Here is a 24,221-nt window from a genome sequence, read left to right as displayed (position 1 = left end):
GGCTCTATCCCTTAGAAGGCAAGCTGAAAATCCTACCTTTGATCCCTTAGGGAATAAACTCGTACGCTGAGAATTCTCCATGTCCGTAGGGTAAAGATCCGCCCGATTTTGATTTGCACATATAGTAAAAATGCTCCCATTACCACTTGAAACAGATACACGAGCTTCATCTCATGCATGATCATCCACTGTCTACTAGCGATAGGGTCCTTCTTCCCAAAGAACTATGGGGCTCCGCAAGCCTTGAACTCTCAGAAAGAGAGAGTTCATTCCATCATCTGACTAGCCATAATCTCTGCATGAAAGCCCCAATCCGCTCATTCAATAGCTCCAGTATCCCCTCCTTGATGGTACCAAACATCGTAGGAGTCGCATCCAAAATACCACGAACGATCTCAGACGTAACAAACTCATGTATCCTCTCATCAATCGGCTCAACACGAGAACATGAACCTGATCGAGAACCAGAACCCCCTCCACGTATGCTCATCACCATAATAAAAAGAAACCATACAAATGATCAAAACATACCCAAAGAATCCTCATTCTATAGGTTTCCTAGGATCCTCGTGACTTTCTTTGATTCCAGTACGGATCTCGTGCTTTCAGTAGTACAGGCCTAATACTACCTTCCACATCTATCTATACATTCCTCAAGAATCATCCCGAATCCTCTAAGTCACCTCCTTAAAATAATACTTAGAAAATCTGCCCCAAAACGCACCATTAACACTAAAGCACATCCTACGCTCTCCTAGTATTCCCACCTCACCCTGCTATCAGCTACTGAAAAACTCATACTAATGTCAGATAACTGCTTCATGAATACAATTACATGCAATAAAACTTAAATAATCTTTCGACTAAAAGACTCGACTCTACAAAGGTTGGACTCAAACAAGAGCTACACAATAGGGACGAATTTATCACTCTCAGAGTATTTAACCTTTGCAACATGTAACTTAACATATTCATTTAATAGTTAACTCACATCAATATAAGAATTACAAAGAACCAAGCTAGCAACATTCGAGCAATAAACTTTAGAGGCCACAAAACATCAATATACATCCTTCCTAATAGGCATCTCTCCTAATAGGAATTCTATCATGCAACCCTGAACATATCCTCGTGTTAACTCCTAGCATGCAAATCATTCTAAAACACATATAACATATCAGCATGTATGGGTATTCTGGGAATCACTTACTTGAAGTAACTGAAAAATATTTCAACCACTAACCGAGAGTGTGTCTGAAACCCTCAAACCAAAGCTCTGATACCAACTTGTAACATCCCAAAAGTACTGATATTTTTTTTTCATTTTAAAGCCAACAAAACCATACATCAAGTGTTTCAAAACCAATCATAGTAAAAATGTATCATAATCATCAGAGTAAGATAATAATCATTGGCGCGGAAGAATCATCAGGGGATGTGGTACAGTCAAGCTAGGGCCTTCCCTTTGGAATTGGAAGTACCTGAAAAAAATTTAGACCACAAACCGTAAGCACAAAGCTTAGTGAGTCCCCAAAAATACCACATACCATATATATTGGGCCCCACCCTTATATCGAGCCTAGCCCAACATACAACATGCCCATCCCAGTATATAAAATAGGCCCAGCCCAACACACATACATGCCTAGCACAACATACATACGGGCCCGACCCAACATACATATGGGGCCCAACCCAACATGCAAACGGGCCCAACACAGCATACCAACGCAAGAACCACAAAGACAGCGAGCATCATATACGGTATAGTGAGAAGACTCACCTCGTAAACATAGTTAAAATTCAACAACTCTCACACAGACGAGGAACAATGTTAAACATCACTAATCAACTGTACAAGATGAAACCTTAGTTCACCTACCAAACTAGCAATTTGACCAAAGTCAACCCAAGTCAAAGTCAACGGACAACTTCCAATTTAAACTTAAAAACTTACATTAGCAAGCCTCCACGTCGTGGTCGCAAAATGACAAAAGAATCTGAAAGTGCAAGACTTAGTGTGCGGACTAGGTTTGAAAACTCAAACCTTGAATTAACTTAAGATCAATGGATGCTGCTAATATTTTGGTCCAGTCAAGTATGGTAAACCAGTCTTGTCTTGAAGTATGAAAATTAACAAAGTATTCAACAAAATAATTTAGTAAAATAAAGTGAGTATGAACAAAGTAAAGATAACTTAAGAACAAAGAGAATGATGGAGAAAGAGATTTGACATGCAAGATATTGAGTATTTGATGTGATGAGAATATTACTTCTTCAAGGTTACAATGCATGGATAAATCATATCCTTAAATAGGAAAGGAGAGACAATAAGACAAAATAAAAGACTTGCATGGAGAATGAAAATCTGATAAGTCATAAAAGCTGACACACACGATTTACTCGATTTTGTCCCATGAACTGTACAATCAATAAAAACGATAAGGAGCATTAAATGCTTGTATAGACTCTATAACATCAAAAACTAGGAATGTATCGGATAAGTCTTCATCTTAGAAGAATCTTGACTACGGAACTCTTCACATCTCGGAGTGCACTGGACTTCGGCTTCGGTTTGGCTTCGGATTGCTAGAGGTTCACTTTAATGTATCAATAATCTCCCCTAAGTGAACAAAGGAATCAATCAACTCCTCAGTTGGCTTCATCAAACACAAATAGATAGGCGCTGTGTAGCCAGCTTCGGACTTCCAAAAACCATTTGAGATGTTCGATGAACTTCTTCTTGACATGCTCAGGAGAATCACTTTTTGCAACATTGGAAATGAACTTCTGAAGGATCTTTGTGTGACACCCAAATTTTTACAAAAATTTTAAACTTTTAAAACCCATCTTAAACTAAATTAAAACAACTGAAATAGTCATAACATAATCCATCAACTTAATAATCATATAAAATAAGTGCGGAAGTAATAATAATAATAATAAGGTCCCAACAAAAATAACTATTAGCGATGTCCCGGTGCTCCATGTCAAGCCTTAGCCTCTTTAATCTTAACACCTGAAAAGTTATAAGGGAAACCATAAGCACAAAGCTTAGTGAATTCAAACACAGACATTGTACTAACATTCATATTTACTAACCCTAATCCATTTTCCAATTATAATTATATGATAAGGACTTGTAGGTTTGAACCGCACCGGGAAGATCCCGTATCATTTGGCGCTAATCACTGCACCTCATGATGAGTATTACGTTGGTGATATTACCTACCCACCGCACCGGCAAATCCGTATCCTTTGGTGGTGTCCCCATATCCATAATTAGTTACATACAGTGCACATGTACGAATTAAAACAATAGTTATATAGCATGCTCTTATAATGAATTCAAATAATCACACACGAGCTAACTAGCAAACACAATCATCAATACAACGGTGTGAGAGAACTCACCTTGAGTGAGTAGTAAGGATAGCTAACAATCAACTAATGCTACCAAGCTTGAGAAAACTTCAAAACCTCACCTAAGAAGGACTAAAGGTTAGAAAGGAGAAGTAATGAAGCTATGAGTTGAGAAAAGAGTAATCACAGCAAGGTCTCTAAAACAGACCTGCTGTTCAAAACGGATTTACTCCAAAATATAAAACAGAAACATAGCTTTAAAATTTTTTTATAGGAAATTATGATTGTTCAGGATTCGAAAACTATAAAGAACTCCTTCTAACTCCAAAGGATGAATTAAATATGAATTTTACAAAAAGGTGTATCATTGCTGTCTCCAACAGGACAGTCAAGTGATGTTGGCCAATTCTACCTAACTTTTGAGTAAAATTCGTCCAAACCAAAATTCAGAGAAGTAAAGGACATACATATGAAAGTCTCAGAGTTGGAATTGAATAAAAATCATTTCCCAAGATCCGGATATAAAATTCACATTGTGGACAATCACAGCACTAGTAAAAGCTGGTGACTGCCCACTGATCTAGAGTGTGGATCCATTATAACCAATTTATAATTGGAAACAACACCTCATCTGCTCCAGATCTTAAATTCATAATATAAGGCACATATAGAAACTTGGAATCACTCTGGATCCTTTTCCAAGCCTTAGAAATGATGAAAACAAAATGACATATCAGAACAGACCCGGATCAGACTTAACAGAAAAGATGCCATTCGTGCCCATAGATAAAGTCCTTATCAGTGAGGTTGGCCTCCTTAAGAAAGTTAGCCAACTCAATTTAGGAACTTTGGGCACTGGTTTGGGGTCAGTTTGAGTTCTAGAGCTCCAGATATGATTTTTACAAAATGACTACATATCTAATGGAAAACAGAATTGTAGCCACTCGTGATTCCTTTTTGGCTTATCCATCCTTCTCCCTTTGAAACACATTTTAGGATGTGTTCATCATCCCGATTCAGTCCCCATGATCATGGTGGTACTAAAAAGGGTTAGGGATCATTAGGATTTCATTTAGCCACAAGAATGTAATAATAATCAACATGAAAATAAACATAAAGCACATAAAATCACCATTCTCCCTTTTAGGGTTTCCATGATCTTTTGCAACATGTAATCACCTAGATCCATCATCCACCATGTATGGGGTGAAGATAGGATCTTGAGATGATGTATAACATACAATTCTTTGCAAATAACAAAAGAGATACAAATCAAATAAGGAGTAGAAGTGAAGATGAAATCATAAAACCAGAACAAGGTTATGAATCAAGTTGTAAGAAATGATAAGGAGGTTCATACCAATACGAATCAAGGCTGGAAATGAACAAGAATTAAGCTCCAAACAACAGCCCCTAGGCTGCTCTTGATCCCAACGAGAGAGAGAAGGATGGCGTGAGGGAGAGAGAGAGAGAGAGGATAGGGTTTAGAGTGTTTTTCTTGTGTGTGCCAAATGACTCAATTAACACATTAAGTACTATTAACTAGATGGATTTTGCAAATAGGCCCATAGCCCATGGACTTCAATAAAAGGAGTTTACAAGATGATCAAAAGAGTCCAATAACATAAGAAAATCAGACCTTGGTTAAATAAATTAACCCAAGGTTACAAGAATAATTAAATTAAAATAACTAAACATACCGAGAAAAACTGGGGCGTTACACTTTGTCAGAACAAGATGTTTTTCAAGAACTCTAAAGAATTCTTTTCAGTTAATCTTCTTTTTTAGATAGACATAGCCGAGTTCCGGTTCTTCAATGCTTGAGTGACTAGATTGGCGATCTCGGAAGTGAGCATCAATGGTGAGAATGTCATTTGGCTTGATTGAAGAAAAGTCGACCTCCGTGATGGTGATGGTTGATTCTTTGTTCCGAGAGACATAATATATGTACATCATATAGTTAAGATCAGACTTCCTTTGAACCTTGTTACCGTATCCAACGATCTTGGTAATCCTCTTTCGAGACCACACTTCCTTTTGGGGTCGTGCGTTGACGGAGTAGAAGGTTGTCAATATCTCATGCTATGTCTTGGTGATTATTTGAGAATCATCATTCGGAGGAAGAACTGCGTACTTGATGTATAATTGAGCATGAGGATAGATTGGCAGATCAAGTTGATTGGTATCCTGTGTTGGAAGATCATAATACATGAAGGGCACAAAGTGTATATTGTGAATAACTCCTTCATGAAAAAGAGGAGATATGCCTAGAATCGGATTCAGATTGTCTTTCAGCGCTTGAATCCTGATGCTTTCTTCCAAAGCTTGATCGATTTGTTCTTGAGACCAGCCCTCAGACTTTTTCAACGTCTTCACTAGGCGATCTGATTCAATAGCAATCTGCTTGCTTTTTTCTTGTGGATGTACATTCAAGTCAGAGATGATTTGTTTACCAGATTCGGTGATGATGAATTCTGGTGGAGGAGGAAACAAAGGCTCTCTAGGGAGATCATCAGGTTTCCGAGTTGGAGAACCTTTATCGATTTGAATGCTACTCAGAGCAAGGATTGGCGAAATCATAGATTGAGTTGCTCGGAATGTGTTGATGGTTAGCTTTGTCTTGATTTTTTCCATATCTCGGCTTCCTCTGAACATTTCTGCTAACGATGATGGCCACACAAGCACCATTTCAGTTTATCTAGCATCCGAAAGGACCTTTACAGGTTGTTCCCTGATAGCTTGAAATCCTAAAATTCCATTTTCAACCAGGTCTTCATCATCTTCATCACAAGACTCAAGAGGTTCAAGAGTTTCAACCTCGAGTAATTCTTCATCGGACGACTCATCTCTGAGCACAAATTCCGAGACAGGTTTCCATTGAATACATTTTTCTCTTAGACTAGCTCCTTCTCCCCCTCTTGCATTAGAAGGGCCTGCATTGGATGGAAGTCTGTTTTGACGTTGAATTTCACTCAATCGTTCGAACACTCTTTGAAAGCTCATATTGATCTGTTTAGAGAGAGCATCGTAAGCTTCGATTGTGGGAGCTTGAGCTTTAAGATGGGCAAATCTTTCATCAGTAATGAAGAGCATCTTATTGAATTTATAATTTGGAACATCAACAATATTCCAGGTGGATCGGATCAGCTTGATGAGAACTTGTTGCATAATCATATTAATTTCATCCTTTTTTTCCGAATCTCCTTTTCCAGCCTTTAAATTTTTTTCTCATGGCGAACATGAGTCTGATTGATGGGTTCATTGGTAGAACTAATCATGTCATCATGAACCTTGAGCATAGTGGTGGTGGTGGAGATGTGATGTCGAGGCTGTCGTTATACTTCTGTTCAACTTCATTAGGAGTGTGCTTGAACCGAAGGGAAATAAGTTGGTCGAGTTGATTTGCTCGATCAAGTTTGGAGGGGGCAGCGTCTTTGATCTCTGAGAGAGATTTGAGAATGAGTTCAAGCTTGGAGTCGAGATTTGTAACCTTCTGACCAATCTTGGAATCAAGTTGTGCAACGGTCTTGTCAAGAGAGTCAAATTTGGAAACAACAGATGCAACATTGTCTTAGAGTTCTAACAAGGCAAAAGGATCTGCAATGTTTTAATCCGAAGATCTTGTTTCCAAGGTAGAACTCTCAGACTTCTTATCATCGTCATTACCATTAGCATCATCTCGAGGTTCAAAAGGCTTTGGATTATCAGCTGGATTGGTTTGATCTTTGTGGCCTTGATGACCTTGCATGTTGACATCAATATCTACTGCTTCTTCTCCTTTGGATTCTTCCAAGGAGGATAAAAGACCGAAATCCTAGGATGGTTTGGAGGAGGAAGGCTTCTGTAATGTTTTGAAACATGTGAGGATCAGAATGGCACCAACAGATGTCTTCTCATCGTCAAACATTACATCATTTGAATGTTCTTCGTCAGAGGGAGGCTTGGGAGTTTCTTCGCTTGATAATGTCGGAGGAGGATCATCCGAAAAAATTGTGGGATCGGGAACATCTCTTGTAGAGGTTTGCTGAGCTTCTTCGAAAGGATGGAACACTTTATCAGTCTCTTCATCAGATAGAAAAGTGAATGGAAGACGACTTTGAAGATCTCTTTGACGCACTTAAATAAGTGTATACTCCACTTGTGCTCTTGTTAGCTCTGAATGTCTAGAGTGAGCCATGTCAACAAAATTATACCAGTATTTGGTAAAAATACCCGATCGTCCTTTACCTGAAGCGGGTATCAGACCGGTTAGGTTTTCGAAGTAGGAGGGACTGCTCCAGCTTTGGAAAGATTAGAATCAGATGCACGGCCCCCTGATTGTGCATGTGTAGAATCAAATGGAATTTCCGAAAAGACTCGTGGGTGTGTCTCAGGGGGTTCAAGGGACTATTTTCAATACCAGCACCATCTTTTTGGGAAGATGGGGGTAGATTATGTGATGACTCCCCGTGAGCGTGTGGATGTGATATTGAAACTCCGAAGGGTACTTCATAAGAGTGGATGGGAGGGGTAGGCAGTGATCCAGAGTTAGATGGAATGCCAATCTGTGAATCCTGTTAAGAGGATCCACTGGTTTTGGTTCTCTTTTTGGTTCTAACTTTAGAGGCAGAGGCCTTTCATTTTGCCATTTTCTTCTTACGGCCACCAGTAGAAACTGGTTTGTTCCCATCCAAAGGCTGATCATTCGAGACTGGAGTAGATTGTGTAGGCTCATACACAACCGAAGTCTCAAGATGGTGTTTGAGATATAGTGAATCGGATGGAACTGTAGCCAACATATGTTCTGGAAAATAACAGATAGGTCCGAAGGCAGATTGGTTCGGTAACTTATATGTTTTATTAGCCTTAAAGGAACATTATACCTCTTTGAGATCGGAATTGAGAGGAATGGCTTCTGATCTTTCATTGTACAGTTGTTGAAGCGTCAGAGCCCAGAATCTCTGACATGAGATTTCATTCGACGTCCTTTTGATGGCAAACTTCCGAAAGTCCTGCCAGAGCACCTCGGTCAGATCAACAGCGTTGTTTCTTCCGGAAAAGATACTATACACAATGTACAACCAATCCTTTCTCATGGTGTTAGTACCACCATGCTTGTCGGGCAATCCTCGAAGGATTAGGTGCATTAGAGTGGTCCAAAGGCCAGGAACAACAGACTTCTTGAACTCATTTGCCTTGAATTCTCCATTATACCCGATTTGTTTTAGAAGCGTTTGAAACTCTTCAGTCGTGGGTTCTTGAACATGAAAACCCTTGGGGTTTTCTCGAATGCCATTTGCCTTGAGGAAGGTGTTCTTGTGGAGAGGAACAATTTTTTCAGTCGTGGGTTCTTGAACATGAAAACCCTTGGGGTTTTCTCGAATGCCAATTAAAAGTATCCGTTTAAAGTCTTTGTGAAGAATGTGAAGATGAAGTTTAGGGTTGGGGATTTTGGTAAGAGGAACTGTTATATGATGATGGGACATGGGACATGAACTCGATCATTATGCGGATGCATTCATCATAATCCATGGGATCTAGCGAGAACAATTGAGTGGTTTCCCTGAGGATAAACTCAATGGAAGAAGATGTGACATCCCCTAATTTCTCGGCCAGAAAAGACTGGTTTAATTTATGCTTTTAAAATAAAATCAGAGTAATCCATTTAAAAGATGTTGCGGAATTTGTTCCCATAAAAACATGATAATTATATTATTAAATCATTTCCGAAGAAATGTATTTTATTCATTTAAACCATTGGGATGTCATCGTCAATACAGAAACATAAGCATAAACAGAACTTACATTCACTTACACTAGTGATCTACATCTCTTTTAATCTCTCAGTGTAAAATAACTTCGTATCGATACCTGTGATACAAACAAACTGAGTGGGTCAGGCTTGGGAGCCTAGTGAGCATATAGGGTTTTCAACCCACAATAAATAAATTTATTATGCTTAAACATCAAACAATCAACCAAATTACCCAACCCCATTATCTTATTTATTTCTTAAGGATTTACCCTAAGAATCAACTATCACTCATTCCTAAAGATTCATCCTAAGGAAAAGGCACGAAGTCACATCGTTGTCAGGGTTTATACAACAGGCACTAAGTCCATAGCGGCCAAGGTTTATACAACATGTGCTAAGTCCATAGCTCTTATTTATCGACGATATTATTCACGGGAATCCCCCTGAAATACATGTCAATGGGTTATTAGAGTACAACTGATGAACATATAGTTCACACACTTACAGGTTGTGAGCCTGCTAGTGTTCCACAGATCATCTAGAATAGTCCATGGTTGTCATCCATACTCTGTTGAATGATGGGGGCGAACGTTTGGGTAAGTGCTTCTCTTATATTTCACCACTCACCCTCATATCATGATCTATATCACCGATCATATCATTTATCCAACTCATCTTTCATCACATACCAACTATTTCATTTACCCATGTTTTACCCAACATTTTTGTAGATAAAAAAAAATACATATACAGTTTAAATTATTTAAAAACCTATATAAATCATTCTTTCAACATCCATCTCAAAAAAACAAACAATATACATTCACATAGCACGTATTTTATATAAAATACTTCATATCTATGTGTAAGATGAAAGTGACTATACACTCACATGATTTAACGATAATCGGGCACCACTTCGTTTCCTAAAACAATCATTTCTGTTAAAACCGAGAGTTTTATTGAGAAATCGGGCTCTGCGATGGTTGGGCTTCAAAATCGAAAAGATAAATTTTTTTCTGGGTCTTCGGGCACTTCGGGACGTATTTTGGGTGTTTGGTATAATATCGGGGCTTTGGGGGAAGTTGGAATGGAAGAAATATTGTTTAAGGGGTGAAAAGTGGCAATTTTCCAAATTACCACCGGGGGGTCTCGCACCCTTCTATTTATAGGGGGAGGCTTCGGACCGAGGGGGGCAGGTGGCAGCAGCAGCAAAGGGCAGGTGGCTCCAGATGGCTCGCATACGAGGCTCCAGGTGGCGGGTACGAGGCTCGGACACGCGAGGACACGCGTTGGCTTCGAATTGGACCTACGCTTCGTATGCGAGGGTTGCGACACGCGGGTCGGACACGGGACAGCTTCTGATTGGCCGAGCCTTCGGTGCGAGGATGGTGCGACACGCCTCGCCAGCTGGCCTCAGATGACTCAGCAATTCGGACACGTGGCATGCTACGAGCGAGGGTGTCGTGGCCTATTCCGGACCATGCGAAATTTCTCGGATTTCGTGTTATTCTCAATTTTGAGCCAAAACTTCTAAAATCCATAACTTTCGCATACGAGCTCCATTTTTGACGTTCTTTATGTGCACACGTAGATAAAATTACGCTCTACAACTATTGTTTAGACTTCGTCGGCTAATTTTGATTTTAATTTTAATATTATTATTTTTAACAGACCGGGACAGGAAATCCGTTAAAAATTCATAACTTCTTTATCGGACGTCCGTTTTCGTCTGTCTTTTTACCGTTGTACTACTATTTATGAGACCTTCGATTCTTGTTTAGGTTGTGTCGGCTAAAAATCACTCGATCTAAAATTCGAGTTTTTAGCTGTCTACCGCTAAGCTGAAACTTAGAAAAATTATAACTTTCTCATACGAAGTTAGATTTGGACGTTCTTTTTATGCATATTCTCGGTTTAACGAACACTACGACTTTCATTTAGATCACCAAGGCTAAAAAGTAGTTTATCAAAAACTCACTTTTTACGTCATTCGGCGCCGTGCCGGTTTTGTCGCGAAACTTCGACAAGTCATAACTTCTTCGTTATAACTCGGATTTCGGTATTCTTTATATATCCGGAATCCTTGTCACAACCACTACAAATTTCTTAATAGATATCGGCTTTATCTAATATTTATTTTCGACGCTCATGTTTATTCTTAATTAATTAAATCCTAATAATTAAGCATAAAACACATAATTCACATAATAATCACATAATCCCTCCTCATTTCTTCAAAATGAGTTACAAAGGTTGACCTAGACTATTTCATCATCATTAATGCCTATCCTGTAAACACGGGCGTTACAGAAGATGAGGCGGAACCGTTTGAAAATTTCTTATTTGATGCAGGTTTGCAAACTTGAGGAATAGTTTTGGAAGATGCCATTGATGAATGTTTGAGAGCTCGAAGAACAGAGTACAGAGAGAAAGGCTCTAGGAAGACGATAGCAAAAGTGAAAATTGGGAACGGTTAGGATTCAAAATCCTTTTATAGGTTGGATATTTCCGAGTCGGGTCGAAGAAAGTAATGATGGCACCCGAACCCGAAATGGGTTGCATTTGATGCATTGCCAAAAACGGCATCCTAAAGAATTGTAGCACACAAAACAAGGGACATTCATTTGTTCAAAAAGAGAAAATCATCGTTTCAGATCTGATTTGTAATGTGCATTATTGGAACGTGTGCCAAAGCACTTTTACTGAGAATTAAAGGACAATCATCAAGAAAAATTACCGTTAATATATAAATGAAAAATAACGTTTCAGATTAAAAACTTTAATGAAAACCTTAAAATTATTTTAGGTGAGGATCTCAGAACAATTGGATTCCGAGATGAGATGTCATAAGATACTTCGGAAAGAATATGAATACATCATTAGTACATAGTATAGAGTTCAAGATGGTACAGTCTCAAACTGAATATCAGAGGTAAAAATGCATGAATATCTTAGAGGACCAATTTCAAAAGATTGGGATTCTGATAATTGAAGGAACAGAGCTTAGAAGAAGATAAGAGATGAACTCAAATTATCGTTTTATATTTGAATTCCAAGATGAACTTCATAACACACTTGATTTTCACATAAACTCCGAGATGAGATGATTGCAAGTACACCGATGTAACTATATCGGTCAGAAGCTTCAAGATTTGAGGAAAGTTGAACAACTTAAAAACTAGAAGAAGAGGTTAGACAAAAAAGAAATATATAATGATCCTAAATTTTCTGAGAGGAAATGATTCCGAGGAGAAATGACTTTGACTTCGGAATTATTTTACCGTCTAATGTTTCCATCACAGTGTACAAGCCTCTTGGAAGAATTATGGATCAGGAATCTGTTGGGTTTTAAGCACTATAACACTCCTATGGTGCGCATGCAACCCTAGATGCTTTGGATCTATGTTTTCTCAAATTATACATGCAATTTGAATTTTTACAAAGCATACATCCTAACTAGCATACAATAGAGGATATACCATATAAAATCAAGTTAGATGAATACCTCTTGATGTAGTTTGTAGTTCTTGGCCTTTCAATAGCTTAGCACCTCAAGTGTGATGCCTCAAACGATTCACAGACACCATGAACAAAGGAGGACTTTGAGATAGAGGTTAAGCACCACCAAAATCGATTAGGGTTCTCTTAGAACTCTTAGAATGCTTAGGGTAACCGATTTTGGATATGGGATAAAACATATATAGTGTAGGATTCCAAGAGTCATGGGTAAACCGTAATCCATACACTTAGGTTATGATCCATATCTCATGTGGGCTAACTCTTCATGGATACTTACATAAAACTTAGCCTAACATGGATCAATAGCCCAAACACTATATATATCACTGATTTACATAACCAGTCCCCGTTAATTTGATTAGTCTCTTTTGATCACTAAATTAATTCAAAATTAATTCTTGATCAATACTAATTAAATAATATGATTTCACAATTAATATATTATACTTGTAATATCTTAATAAATCATAAATAACCTCTTTCTCAAATATCCATCCTATCATATTGTGCTGGTGAAGGCAACCCAAATGGACCATGCTACTCTCGGGTCAAGTACATACCAATTATAGTTATGGGCTTAGACACATAATCCAACAGTCTCCCACTTGGATAAGTCTAATAACTATAATTGCAGGTACGACTTCAGAACCCGACTAGCAATCGTAGCTCTCAAAAGTCGCTATCGAACTCTGACCTAGTCAATGACGCGTCCACTAGATAAGGGATCATATATTCCTCCATTCTAGATATCGTATGAACTGAGACATGGATTATAATCATTCTCTGTGTTCATGTGTTGTTTCACGATTTCCGATTTATGACGATCGACTAATTGAACAAATCAAATCAGTCCAGGCTTGGCCAAGCACTGAGGGTTGTCATCACTAAATCATCGAGGGGCCCACAGACATCGCTTTTATCCACATTGGGTAAAAGGAACGGATAAACTTTGACTCAAATGCTTGCTTGTACTTACTCATCAAATCACACACAACAATATGTTTTATAACACCAAGTTACTTGTGTGTTTACATATGTCAATGTGCAACCGACTTGTAAACTACAACTCACATGTCTTGGTTTCAAGAATATAAGATATTATCGTCTCACAATCACTCGTGATAAAATCCATGAAGTGATTCAGATGAGCGTGGGTTTAATCCAATACTCAAATTTTATTATAGGAGTACTCATGAACACTGCAGCAAACTTGTGTTATGTCTAAACGCCTTTAGACAATCTACAGACCCATTCATGACAGTCTAGCTTCAATACCTACTTCCAAAGTATGATCTACTGTGGATAGTTTGAATAACCTAGTTACTCGGGAAGTCAGAACATGCAAAGTGAAACACAAGAATAATCAAATGCAATATGGTCGCAAAACTTTTGAATATAAATAAAACACCTTTTATTTAATCACCATATTGATTACACATTATTCATTGTATAATGTTTCGATTAATCAACTTAATACTTGAATTGAAACAATAGTCATCCCATGCTCCAAGCATGCACACTATGTTTACCTATGGTCCTTACTTTGTAAAATAGATCAATTGTAAACATTTCCAATGACACTCATTTCACAATTCCAAATCCTTATCGTAAGTGTGAGAATACCAAGTCCTTACCACTTACTGTAATATGTTAGATTCTAAGCTTATATGCAGTGATGCTTTTGTAATGACTATGTACACAAGTCACAGAGACTATGCCAATTACAAAACTTTCCATTGGAGATTGTCACAAGACAATTCCACAGATACGAAGTCTCATATTCAAAGCACATTCCTTTGAACATCCTTCTTGCATAAAAGTTTCTAACTTACTCATAAATTTTTGATATCCAACTCCCATTATGGAAACTTTTCCATAATTTCCATATGACTATTCATTCTTAATAGAATCCTATCTATTCAGAATTATATCAATACCTCAAATCGTCCTTGACAGTTGTTTAATAACTTTAGTAATATCCGGTTCTTGTCCTTTTTCCCTCTTAATGCCCTAGGCATTTGGAAAATTACAACAGGACAATATTATAGCACATGCAATCGATTCTATATCTAAAGCACATGGGACACGATTCATAATATCATACATAAATACCTAATACTATACCAGTCTCTTGCTATAACATTTCCATATATATAATTTCCTTATGTCGAATCTTTTCAACATAACATTCATATATGTCCTTGACTAAATTTGATTAAAATCTCAATCTAAACTTTTAGAATTGGAATGAAGTACAAGTTCCTCTCCCTTAATTATATCAAAACAACTTTTCAAACCCTACAACTTTGCGAATTGAAACCTTTGTTTTCTATAATTATCATTGCTAACTCGCAGCACTTACCATAATAATTATGCTCTCACTAGCATAATAATTATTATCTTACTAGCATAACACTTATGCTCCCACTAGCTTTGACATGTATCCAGAAATCAGTTGGACTTCTAGAAATCAATACTTATTCACTTGCTTACCAAAGTTCAGATTTCTGACACGAGATGCTTTGGTAAGCCTTTATCTAAGCTCATACACCCTTTATTCGAAAGCTCATATGTGTCTAAACTATTCAGAACTTACAGCAATAAGTTCCGAATGTTCAAACTATTTGCCATTTCTCATAATTCGAACTATGAAGAGGGATGTCGTAATCATAATCGAATTTGAGAATGCAAATATTACAAATGCTATTTGCTTAAAATCTACTTAGTGAAGCGTTTCCTCACAATCATTTTCATGAATTTGAGAGAAACCTTATGACACTTAGATTTTATGGTGTATGCATTCCTATCCATGTGAATTTTTCATAGCCATAATCACAAGACAAGATTAGTGACAAAACCAAACTCATATGGACTGAACATGTTCAATCTTAATTTCTTGCCACCTGGCAGCTCAAGGTCCTACCATTGCTCCCAAGTTGTTATGCAAACAATTGAGAACTCACAGAACTCACATGCGTAGTCAACTTAACTGGAATGGGCATAGAAACAAGAATATGTCAACACAATAGGTTACAAACCTTAATTCGTGCGCTAGTGATTAACAATGTGTTTACTCTTGATTAGTTCTTGAAACTTTTCAAGATCTTTAGGACTCCCACTGACCTCTTGACAAACAAATATTCAAGAGTTAGTGCGGTTTCTTATCAAGGAAAACACTTCTGACAATCAGTCTTAGTTGATCTTTGTTTTATCCAAAACATCACAACTTACCAATTTTAAATGTACAAGAGTAGAAAACATTTTACTCTACATTTGATAAGTGTTATAAACCTTTCTTAAGATTATGTCACTCAAGGCACAATCTTGGAGTATGACTCTAAGACTTGATTTTGGAACGAAGTATGATTCACCTTTTGATTTAACCATTTCAACAATTCACGATTCCTCTTCTTAGTCATACAAATGCACTAAGATGTCCTTACAGGATCAATTTGTGATATGGTTTCATAATCACTAAGATAATCATAAAACATGATGCTCAAGTACTCTCCCTTCCTTTCAGATTGGAGAAACTTTTATCTTTCTGCCTAATTTGATTCTTCTTATTCGTTCTGCTATACATTGAAACTATTCCAATGACTCAGAATTATACTTAATCTTGTAAGCATAATCATATTTACTAAACTTTTAGTAAATCAAAACGAATAGTCTTATCGTTCTTTGTGGTGGACCTGACACATGCACAACCAAGTGTACACGATCCCCTAATCCTTCACTTGACTCGCATATAAATGTGAACAAGGAATTAGTCTTAATTTCCCAAAGACGAAGGTTCTCATCCATCATACAATACAGGTTGCATGATTCCAAGTTTCTATTCAATTGAAACTTGGGTGATGAGAATCTTTCCTTATTTGGTAAATTATCACACTACCACAAACGAAAGAATCAAATCCATTTTCAATATTGCTAACAATGTATAAACACCAATTTTCACAAATGTCATTACAAGGAAATATAAAACAAGATAAAAATCAAAATTTATCTTTATTTATAAAATGCGGATAAATTTGACCTTACAATGTAATTACAAATGAAAACTATGTTACTACATATTCCTAAGCAATTTATCATAACTCCTAGCATCAGCTCAAAAATCTGATCATCGAACCATGCGATCGAAATCCATTTCTTCGCGATCAGACTCATCATGCTTTTCCTTTAAGCTTCCTTTGATCCTACAAAACATCAAAATGTAATCTTATCACATCATGTGTTAAGAATCTATAAATATGAACTTAATAAAGTTAGATAGTGGACTTACCTGAAGGAGAGTCAAACTTTTTGACTTTACCATTCTTGTGGTCCTTCAGGTATATACGGCAGCTTCGCAACCAATGCCCCTTCTCTTGGCAATAGAAGCAAACAGATTATTTTGGAATGGTACACGGGACAATCCCTGACTTAGCATTTCCCTTTCTCTTGGAAAGAGAAATCTTTTCTGGACTTCCAATGTTTCCATTGTCAATGTCCATGGAAGTTTGGAAAGTAGATCTTCCAATCAAATTTGCATTACCAGTGTGCCAAATCATTGCTGATTCAGCAACAATTAGCAAATATGTAAGATCGATAAGGGACATGTCACGGTCTGTTATATAGTAATCTTTAATGAACTCACCATATGACTTAGGAAGTGACTGAAGAACCAAGTCAACATCCAACTTCCTTGACACAATGACACCTAACATTCCCAGCCTGTCGATGTGTGACTTCATCTCCAAGACATGTGCACACACAGACCTTCCATCTTGGTGTTTGCTTGCCAATAGGGCTTGAGTGACCTTGAACTCCTCAAGTCTTTGAATTTGTGGGTTAGGGAGAATTATTGGAGGAGGTGGAGGAAGTAAAGTACGATATTGAGGAATATCATCTACATGTGGAAAGCTTTTTCCAAAAGATTCGGGAATACCATAATTGTCTGAACTAGACATCTACATGGGATAAATTCAAGTTAGTTGATTTAAGTCCTTAATATAACACCCAAAATGAAATATTAAGGCTAGGACCCAACACAATATTCTACAATTCGGAAGAGGGATGTTGTAATCCAATTGTAAAATATTTGAAGGTTGGTAAATGACGATTTAACAATTTCCACCATGAAAAACGAAAACAAATTTTAGGTTTTAAATGAATAGAAATTCCTAGATTCTTTGAGATTCATTGAAATTTTCAATGGCATGTTTAAATCTCGATTATTCCCTTCAAGTTTGTGACTGGGATGCCGAGGATCACAAACAAGGTGTGAATAACCATGCAAATTAGCTTGGTACACTTAATGTTACAAATCACCTAATCAATGTGTCGGTTAACCACACACGCTCCATTGATCCATGATTAACATCGAGCTACCCATTGCCATCCTTCATTAGTCCCATATTAGTGTGTCGGTTAACCACACACGCTCCACTAACGACTAATAAGGTGTAATGTGCTATTTCATGGGTTAGCATCAAATTCACATTTTTCCTAAGTAACTAAGATTGGGAATTTATAAAAGTATTTAGTTACTTCGTATTTCATTATACTTTTAATGTGAATTAATGTCATATCCTACCCGTTCGGCTAACAACCCTCCACCAGTCAAGGAAGCGGTGGGTGAGAGTGGACACCCATTAAACCACCATTTTATAGGCAGTAACCTTATACCCCCTTATAGACCGGCTTCGTGAATGAGGCCTACAAACGGTAAGACTAACCTTTTACTTATAAATATATAATATATTAAACTTTTAATTTTATATAGTATAAGGGTGTATTTTAAACATTTAAAATACTGGGTGGTTTAATCTTTCAATAAATTATACTCTTAATTTAATTAAACTTAAACCATGTTGTTATGGATTTATTAATCTTCATCTTTAATTATATTACTTTAATTAATTTAATAAAGTACATAAGGTGTAATTGAACTATTCAAAGCATCTAGGTTATTAAAAATTCAAAATTAAAACTATTTAATTAATTTTTAAGTTATGAACCCAACAGTTGAATCTTTTGAAACCTTTCAATTACTAGAGTTAATGCTTTCATAATTTGAGACTTTTCAAATACCAAAACTTGAGGGCAAGTTTTGTAACTCTTGAAAACCCTTTCATTTCCATAACTTATGAAAACTTATGGGTTTTAATGTTCATGAATGAGACTCTTCATATAACTTGAGGACAAGTTACAAAACTCACTTCAAGAACAACTTAGATCAATTTTAACTAAAAACATTATCATATAATTTCACTATTGATCTAATCTAACTCATAGCAAGGCAATTCATATCAAATAATACAAATAATTATCTTATTATCTTAAAATTTGACAATTGTCCTTTAATTGGGTGAGGATCATCATCACCAAATCACAAAATACGACTTTTATGATTACAAAACAGTTTGTGGTAATGATCCTAATCCAATTCTGGCCAAAAACTCAAAATTTTTCAACCAGAGGCCTTTACTCGACGAGTACATGAACTGCACTCGTCGAGTTGCCCTTTTAGTGAGTGAACTCGTCGAGTCAGGAATTGGACTCGGCGAGTCCATCAGTCAGAGGCCATAAAATCGATTTTTCAGCTTTGAAAAATAACCAAGCATCAAATATAACAGAAAACAATCCTAGGCTCTGATACCACTGTTGGGTTATAAGCACTATAACACTCCTATGGTGCACATGCAACCCTAGATGCTTTGGATCTATGTTTTCTCTAATTATACATGCAATTTGAATTTTTCCAAAGCATACATCCTAACTTGCATACAAAAGAGGATATACCCTATAAAATCAAGTTAGATGAATACCTCTTGATGTAGTTTGTAGTTCTTGGCCTTTCAAGAGCTTAGCACCTCAAGTGTGATGCCTCAAATGGTTCACAAACACCTTGAAGAAAGGAGGACTTTGAGAAAGAGGTTAAGCACCACCAAAATCGGCTAGGGTTCTCTTAGAACTTTTAGAATGCTTAGGGTAACCGATTTTGGCTAAGGGATAACACATATATAGTGTAGGATTCCAAGAGTCATGCGTAAACCCTAATCCATACACTTAGGTTATGATCCATATCTCATGTGGGCTAACTCTTCATGGATACTTACATAAAACTTAGCCCAACATGGATCAATAGCCCAAACACAATATATATCACTGATTTACATAATCAGTCCCCGTTAATTTGATTAGTCTCTTTTGATCACTAAATTAATTCCAAATTAATTCTTGATAAATACTAATTAAATAATATGATTTCACAATTAATATATTATACTTGTAATATATTAATAAATCATAAATAACCTCTTTCTTAAATATCCATCCTATCAGATTGTTCTGGTGAAGGCAACCTAAATGGACCATGCTACTCTCGGGTCAAGTACATACCAATTATAATTATAGGCTTAGACACCTAATCCAACAGAATCATCATTCCTATTTTGTTCATAAACCCATTAAATTTGGTTTCGTGTAATGCCTTAGTAAATACATCAACAATTTCATCATCATATGGAACAAAAATGAGTTCAATGTTTCCTTTTAAAACATGGTCTTTAATGAAATGGTACCGAATATCGATGTCCTTCGTCATGGAGTGCTGAATTATATTGTGAGAGATTGGAATTGCACTTTGAGAGTCACAATAGACTGGAATCTGTTGAAATCAATAACCATAGTCTAGAAGATGAAATTTCATCCAAAGAACTTGTGAAGTTCAGCTTGTAACAACGATGTATTCTGATTTGGCTGTTGAGAGAGTAATACAGTGCGGTTTCTAGGATTACCAGCTAACCAATCTTCCACCCAAAAATTGACAATCTTCGGAAGTTCTTTTTCTATCCAGTTGAAGACCTCCATAGTTTGAGTCGGAATATGCCTGAAGAATGAAACTTTCATTTGCCGGATACCAAATTCTGAGATTCTTAGTTCCTTTGAGATATCAGAGTATTTGCTTGACAGCCAGAAGATGAGACATTTTCGGATTAACCTGAAATCTAGCACACATGCATGTAGAGAACATGATGTCCAGATGACTTGCGGTAAGGTAGAGTAGCGATCCAATCATTCCCCAATACTTCTTCTGATCAACAGCAACACCTGATGCGTCCGAGAAGATCTTGTGTCTGAAACCCATTGGAACCTTTGCAGAGGCACAGGTGTCCATTGAATATTTTTTCAGAAGTTCGGAAATGTATTTCTCTTGATGAATAAAGATTCCTCTGTTGTTTTGCTTGACTTGGAGTCCGAGTAAAAAACTTAATTCACGATTCTTGCTCATTTAGAATCGACTAACCATTAACTTTACGAAATCAGCAACCATCGTTGAATCTGTGGATCCAAAGATGATGTAGTCAACGTATATTTGGACTAACATGAGACGGTTTCCATTCGATCTTCAAAATAGGGTAGGATCAAGAATTCCTCATTGAAAATCGGAACACTTTAGAAAATCAGTGAGAGTCTCGTACCAGGCGCGTGGATCTTGCTTGATGCCATAAACAACTTTTTGAAGTTTGTAACTAGTTTGGATATGAAAGATTTACAAAACCAGGGGTTGTTGAAGATACACTTCAGTATCTATTTCACCATTGAGAAAGGAAATGTTAACGTCCATTTGGTAAACTTTAAATCCTTTGTGAGCTGCATAAGCGAGAAAGATTCGGATGGCTTCAAGATGAGCAACGGGAGCAAAATTCTTGTCGTAATCGAGTACTTCGATCTGAGTAAATCCTTTGGCCACCAATCTCGCTTTGTTTCTGATTATAACTCAGGCGTCGTCAAGCTTGTTTCGGAAGACCCATCTTGTTCCAACAATAGGGTGATCCTGAGGAGGAGGTACAAGAGTCCACACTTGATTTGTGTCAAATTCCGCCAACTCTTCTTTCATGGCTATAATCCACTCAGCATGTTCTAAAGCTTCCTTGATGGATTTTGGTTCAACCATCGATATGAATGCGGATAAGTGACACTCATTTTGGATGTTGGTAGCAGAGTAAGTTTGAACACCAGCGTTGATATTGTTGGATAAGGTGTCTAAGTCCATAACTATTTCTGGTATGTACTTGACCCGGTTGGCATGGTCCATTTGGGTTGCATGGCATTGCAACACTTGGATAGACTAAATGAGAGAAAGGACACTTAAAGATTATTAATATATTATAAGTTCTAATATATTAATAATATTATTTAATTAGTATTGATCAAAGAATTATTTTTGAATTAATTAAGTGATCAAAAAGAGACTAATTAAATATATGGGGTTGATTGTGTAAATCATCTATTCTTGTATAGTGGGCTAATGATCCATGGTTTGTATAGATTGGGCTAAAACCCATAAGGTGCTCCATGGATAGTCCATGGAGGTTACAAACCCATGGATCATGGAATATGGAAAGCCATGACAATTTAGGTTTACATGGTGTAACCCTACTTGTGTCATAACTATATAAAGACCCCTTGTCTAGCAAAATTAGCACTACTACAACCAAGTAAAGAGGGCTAGCTGATTTTGAGGTGTTATTGAACTTCTCTCAAGGTTATTCCAAGTGGTGTGGTGTTGTGTGAGACATTTGAGGCATCACACTTGAGGTGCTAGGCTCACAAGGTTCTCAAGGAATCCAACCAACAAAAGGTATGTTCTTCTTCTAGCATTTATGTTTAAAAGTTCCCCATGCTATGCTAGATAGGTTAAGAACCTTGGAAATCAAATTTTCATGTATCTTAGAAAAACATAGATCCAAGGTTTCTAGGGTTGCATGTACACCTTAGGAGTGTTAGAATGCTCAAAACCCTTCAGTGGTATCAGAGCCTAGGCTTGTTTACTTGATACTTGATGCAAACTTGTTTTTCAAAAGCCAAAAACTGCCCAGACAAGAAAACTCGACGATTTCTGGCCAAAAAATCGTCGAGTTCATGAGTTAATACATGAACTCGACGAGTTCCTTTGAGAACTCGACGAGTTTGTCATCCATTGAGCAGTTTTTCGTGTTGTGCTGCTGGAAATGGACTAGAAACATTACCCTAAACTGTTTTGGTCTTATAAAACTTGTTTTAGATGGTGTAATGGTTATGCTAATCCATTTTCAATGGCTATTATCAAAATTTCAAGTTTTATATGGTTTATTTATGATTCTTGAAATTGTTGATATGCATGTTCATGAACTTATGAGTTTAGAATATCATAGGAATTATTTGTAACTTGCTTGTTAGTTTAATTCTTGATCATTATGTGTTTTAATGGAATCCATAATTTGTCCTCAAGTTATGGATTACCAAAAGTCACTCTTTTAAAGTCCATTAAAGAAACACCTAGGTTACATAAAATGAAAAGTCTCTCATTATAATAAACCATTAACTCATAAGTTATGAAAGATGAAAAGTTTTGAAAGTTACAAAACTTGCCCTCAAGTTTTGGAATATGTAAAGTCACTTTAAAAACTTTAGTTCCAATCCCTAGAATTTTAAAAGTTAAAATTCAACCCTTATACTTTATACTATTATAAGTTAATAATATATATATATATATATATATATATATATATATATATATATATATATATATATATATATGTGTATAAGAACAAGTCGTTTTCCCGTTAGTAGACCTCATTCACGAAACCGGTCTATAAGGGGGGTATAAGGTTGTTGCCTATAAATTGGAAGCTTAATGGGTGTCCACTCTCACCTACCGCTTCCTTGATCGGTGGAGGGTCGTTAGCCGAACGGGTAGGACAATGACTTTAATCCTCATTAAAAGTATGATGAATGTAAAGTAACTAAATGTTTTTATAAATTCCCAATCTTAGTTACTTTAGGAAAATGTGAATAAGGTGCTAACCCATGAAATTACACTTTGCACTTTGCTTAAGTCGTTAGTGGAGCGTGTGTGGTTACCGGCACACTAACCTGGACTTAACAAGGTAGGCAAAGGGTGGCTTAAGGTTTATCATAGGTCGGTGGAGCGCGTGTGGTTAACCGGCACATCGATTGAGTGATAAAAATTAAGAGTACCAAGTAATTTGCATGGTTACTTCACACCTTGTTTTGTGATCCTCGGCATCCCAGTCACAAAACTTGAAGGGTACACTCGAGATTGAAACATGCCACTGAAAAGTTCAATGAATCTCAAAGAATCTAGGAGTTTCAAAACCAATTAAAACCTAATAATTTATTTCGTTTTTCATGGTGGAAATTGGTGAATCGTCATTCACCTACCTTCAAATATTTTATAGCTTGGATTACGGCATCCATCTTCTAAGTTATAAAATATTGTGTTGGGTCCTAGCCTTAATATTACATTTGGGTGTCTTATTAGGGGCTATCTCTATATCTAATCTAAACTTGTCATTCTTTCTTTTCAGATGTCTTCCAAAAATGTTGCTTCTGGCTCAAACCCTACCGGCTCCTTCTTTCTCATGAACCTTTGTAGGAGAGTCATCTTTGATGGATCCAACTTTATGGATTGGATCAGGAACATCAGGATGGTCACTCGGTATGAGGACAAGGAATATGTCCTTGACAAGGAGCTTAAGGAACTTGAGTCGTCTGCTACTCCTGAGGAGATCGCTGAATACCAGGCACATTAGAGAGATGCTACCAAAGT

This window comes from Lactuca virosa, chromosome 8 (genome assembly GCF_052849685.1).
Source record: "Lactuca virosa cultivar CGN04683 chromosome 8, Lactuca_virosa_CGN04683_v6, whole genome shotgun sequence".
Lineage (NCBI taxonomy): Eukaryota > Viridiplantae > Streptophyta > Magnoliopsida > Asterales > Asteraceae > Lactuca > Lactuca virosa.
Note: the sequence above shows the minus strand (reverse complement) of the source record.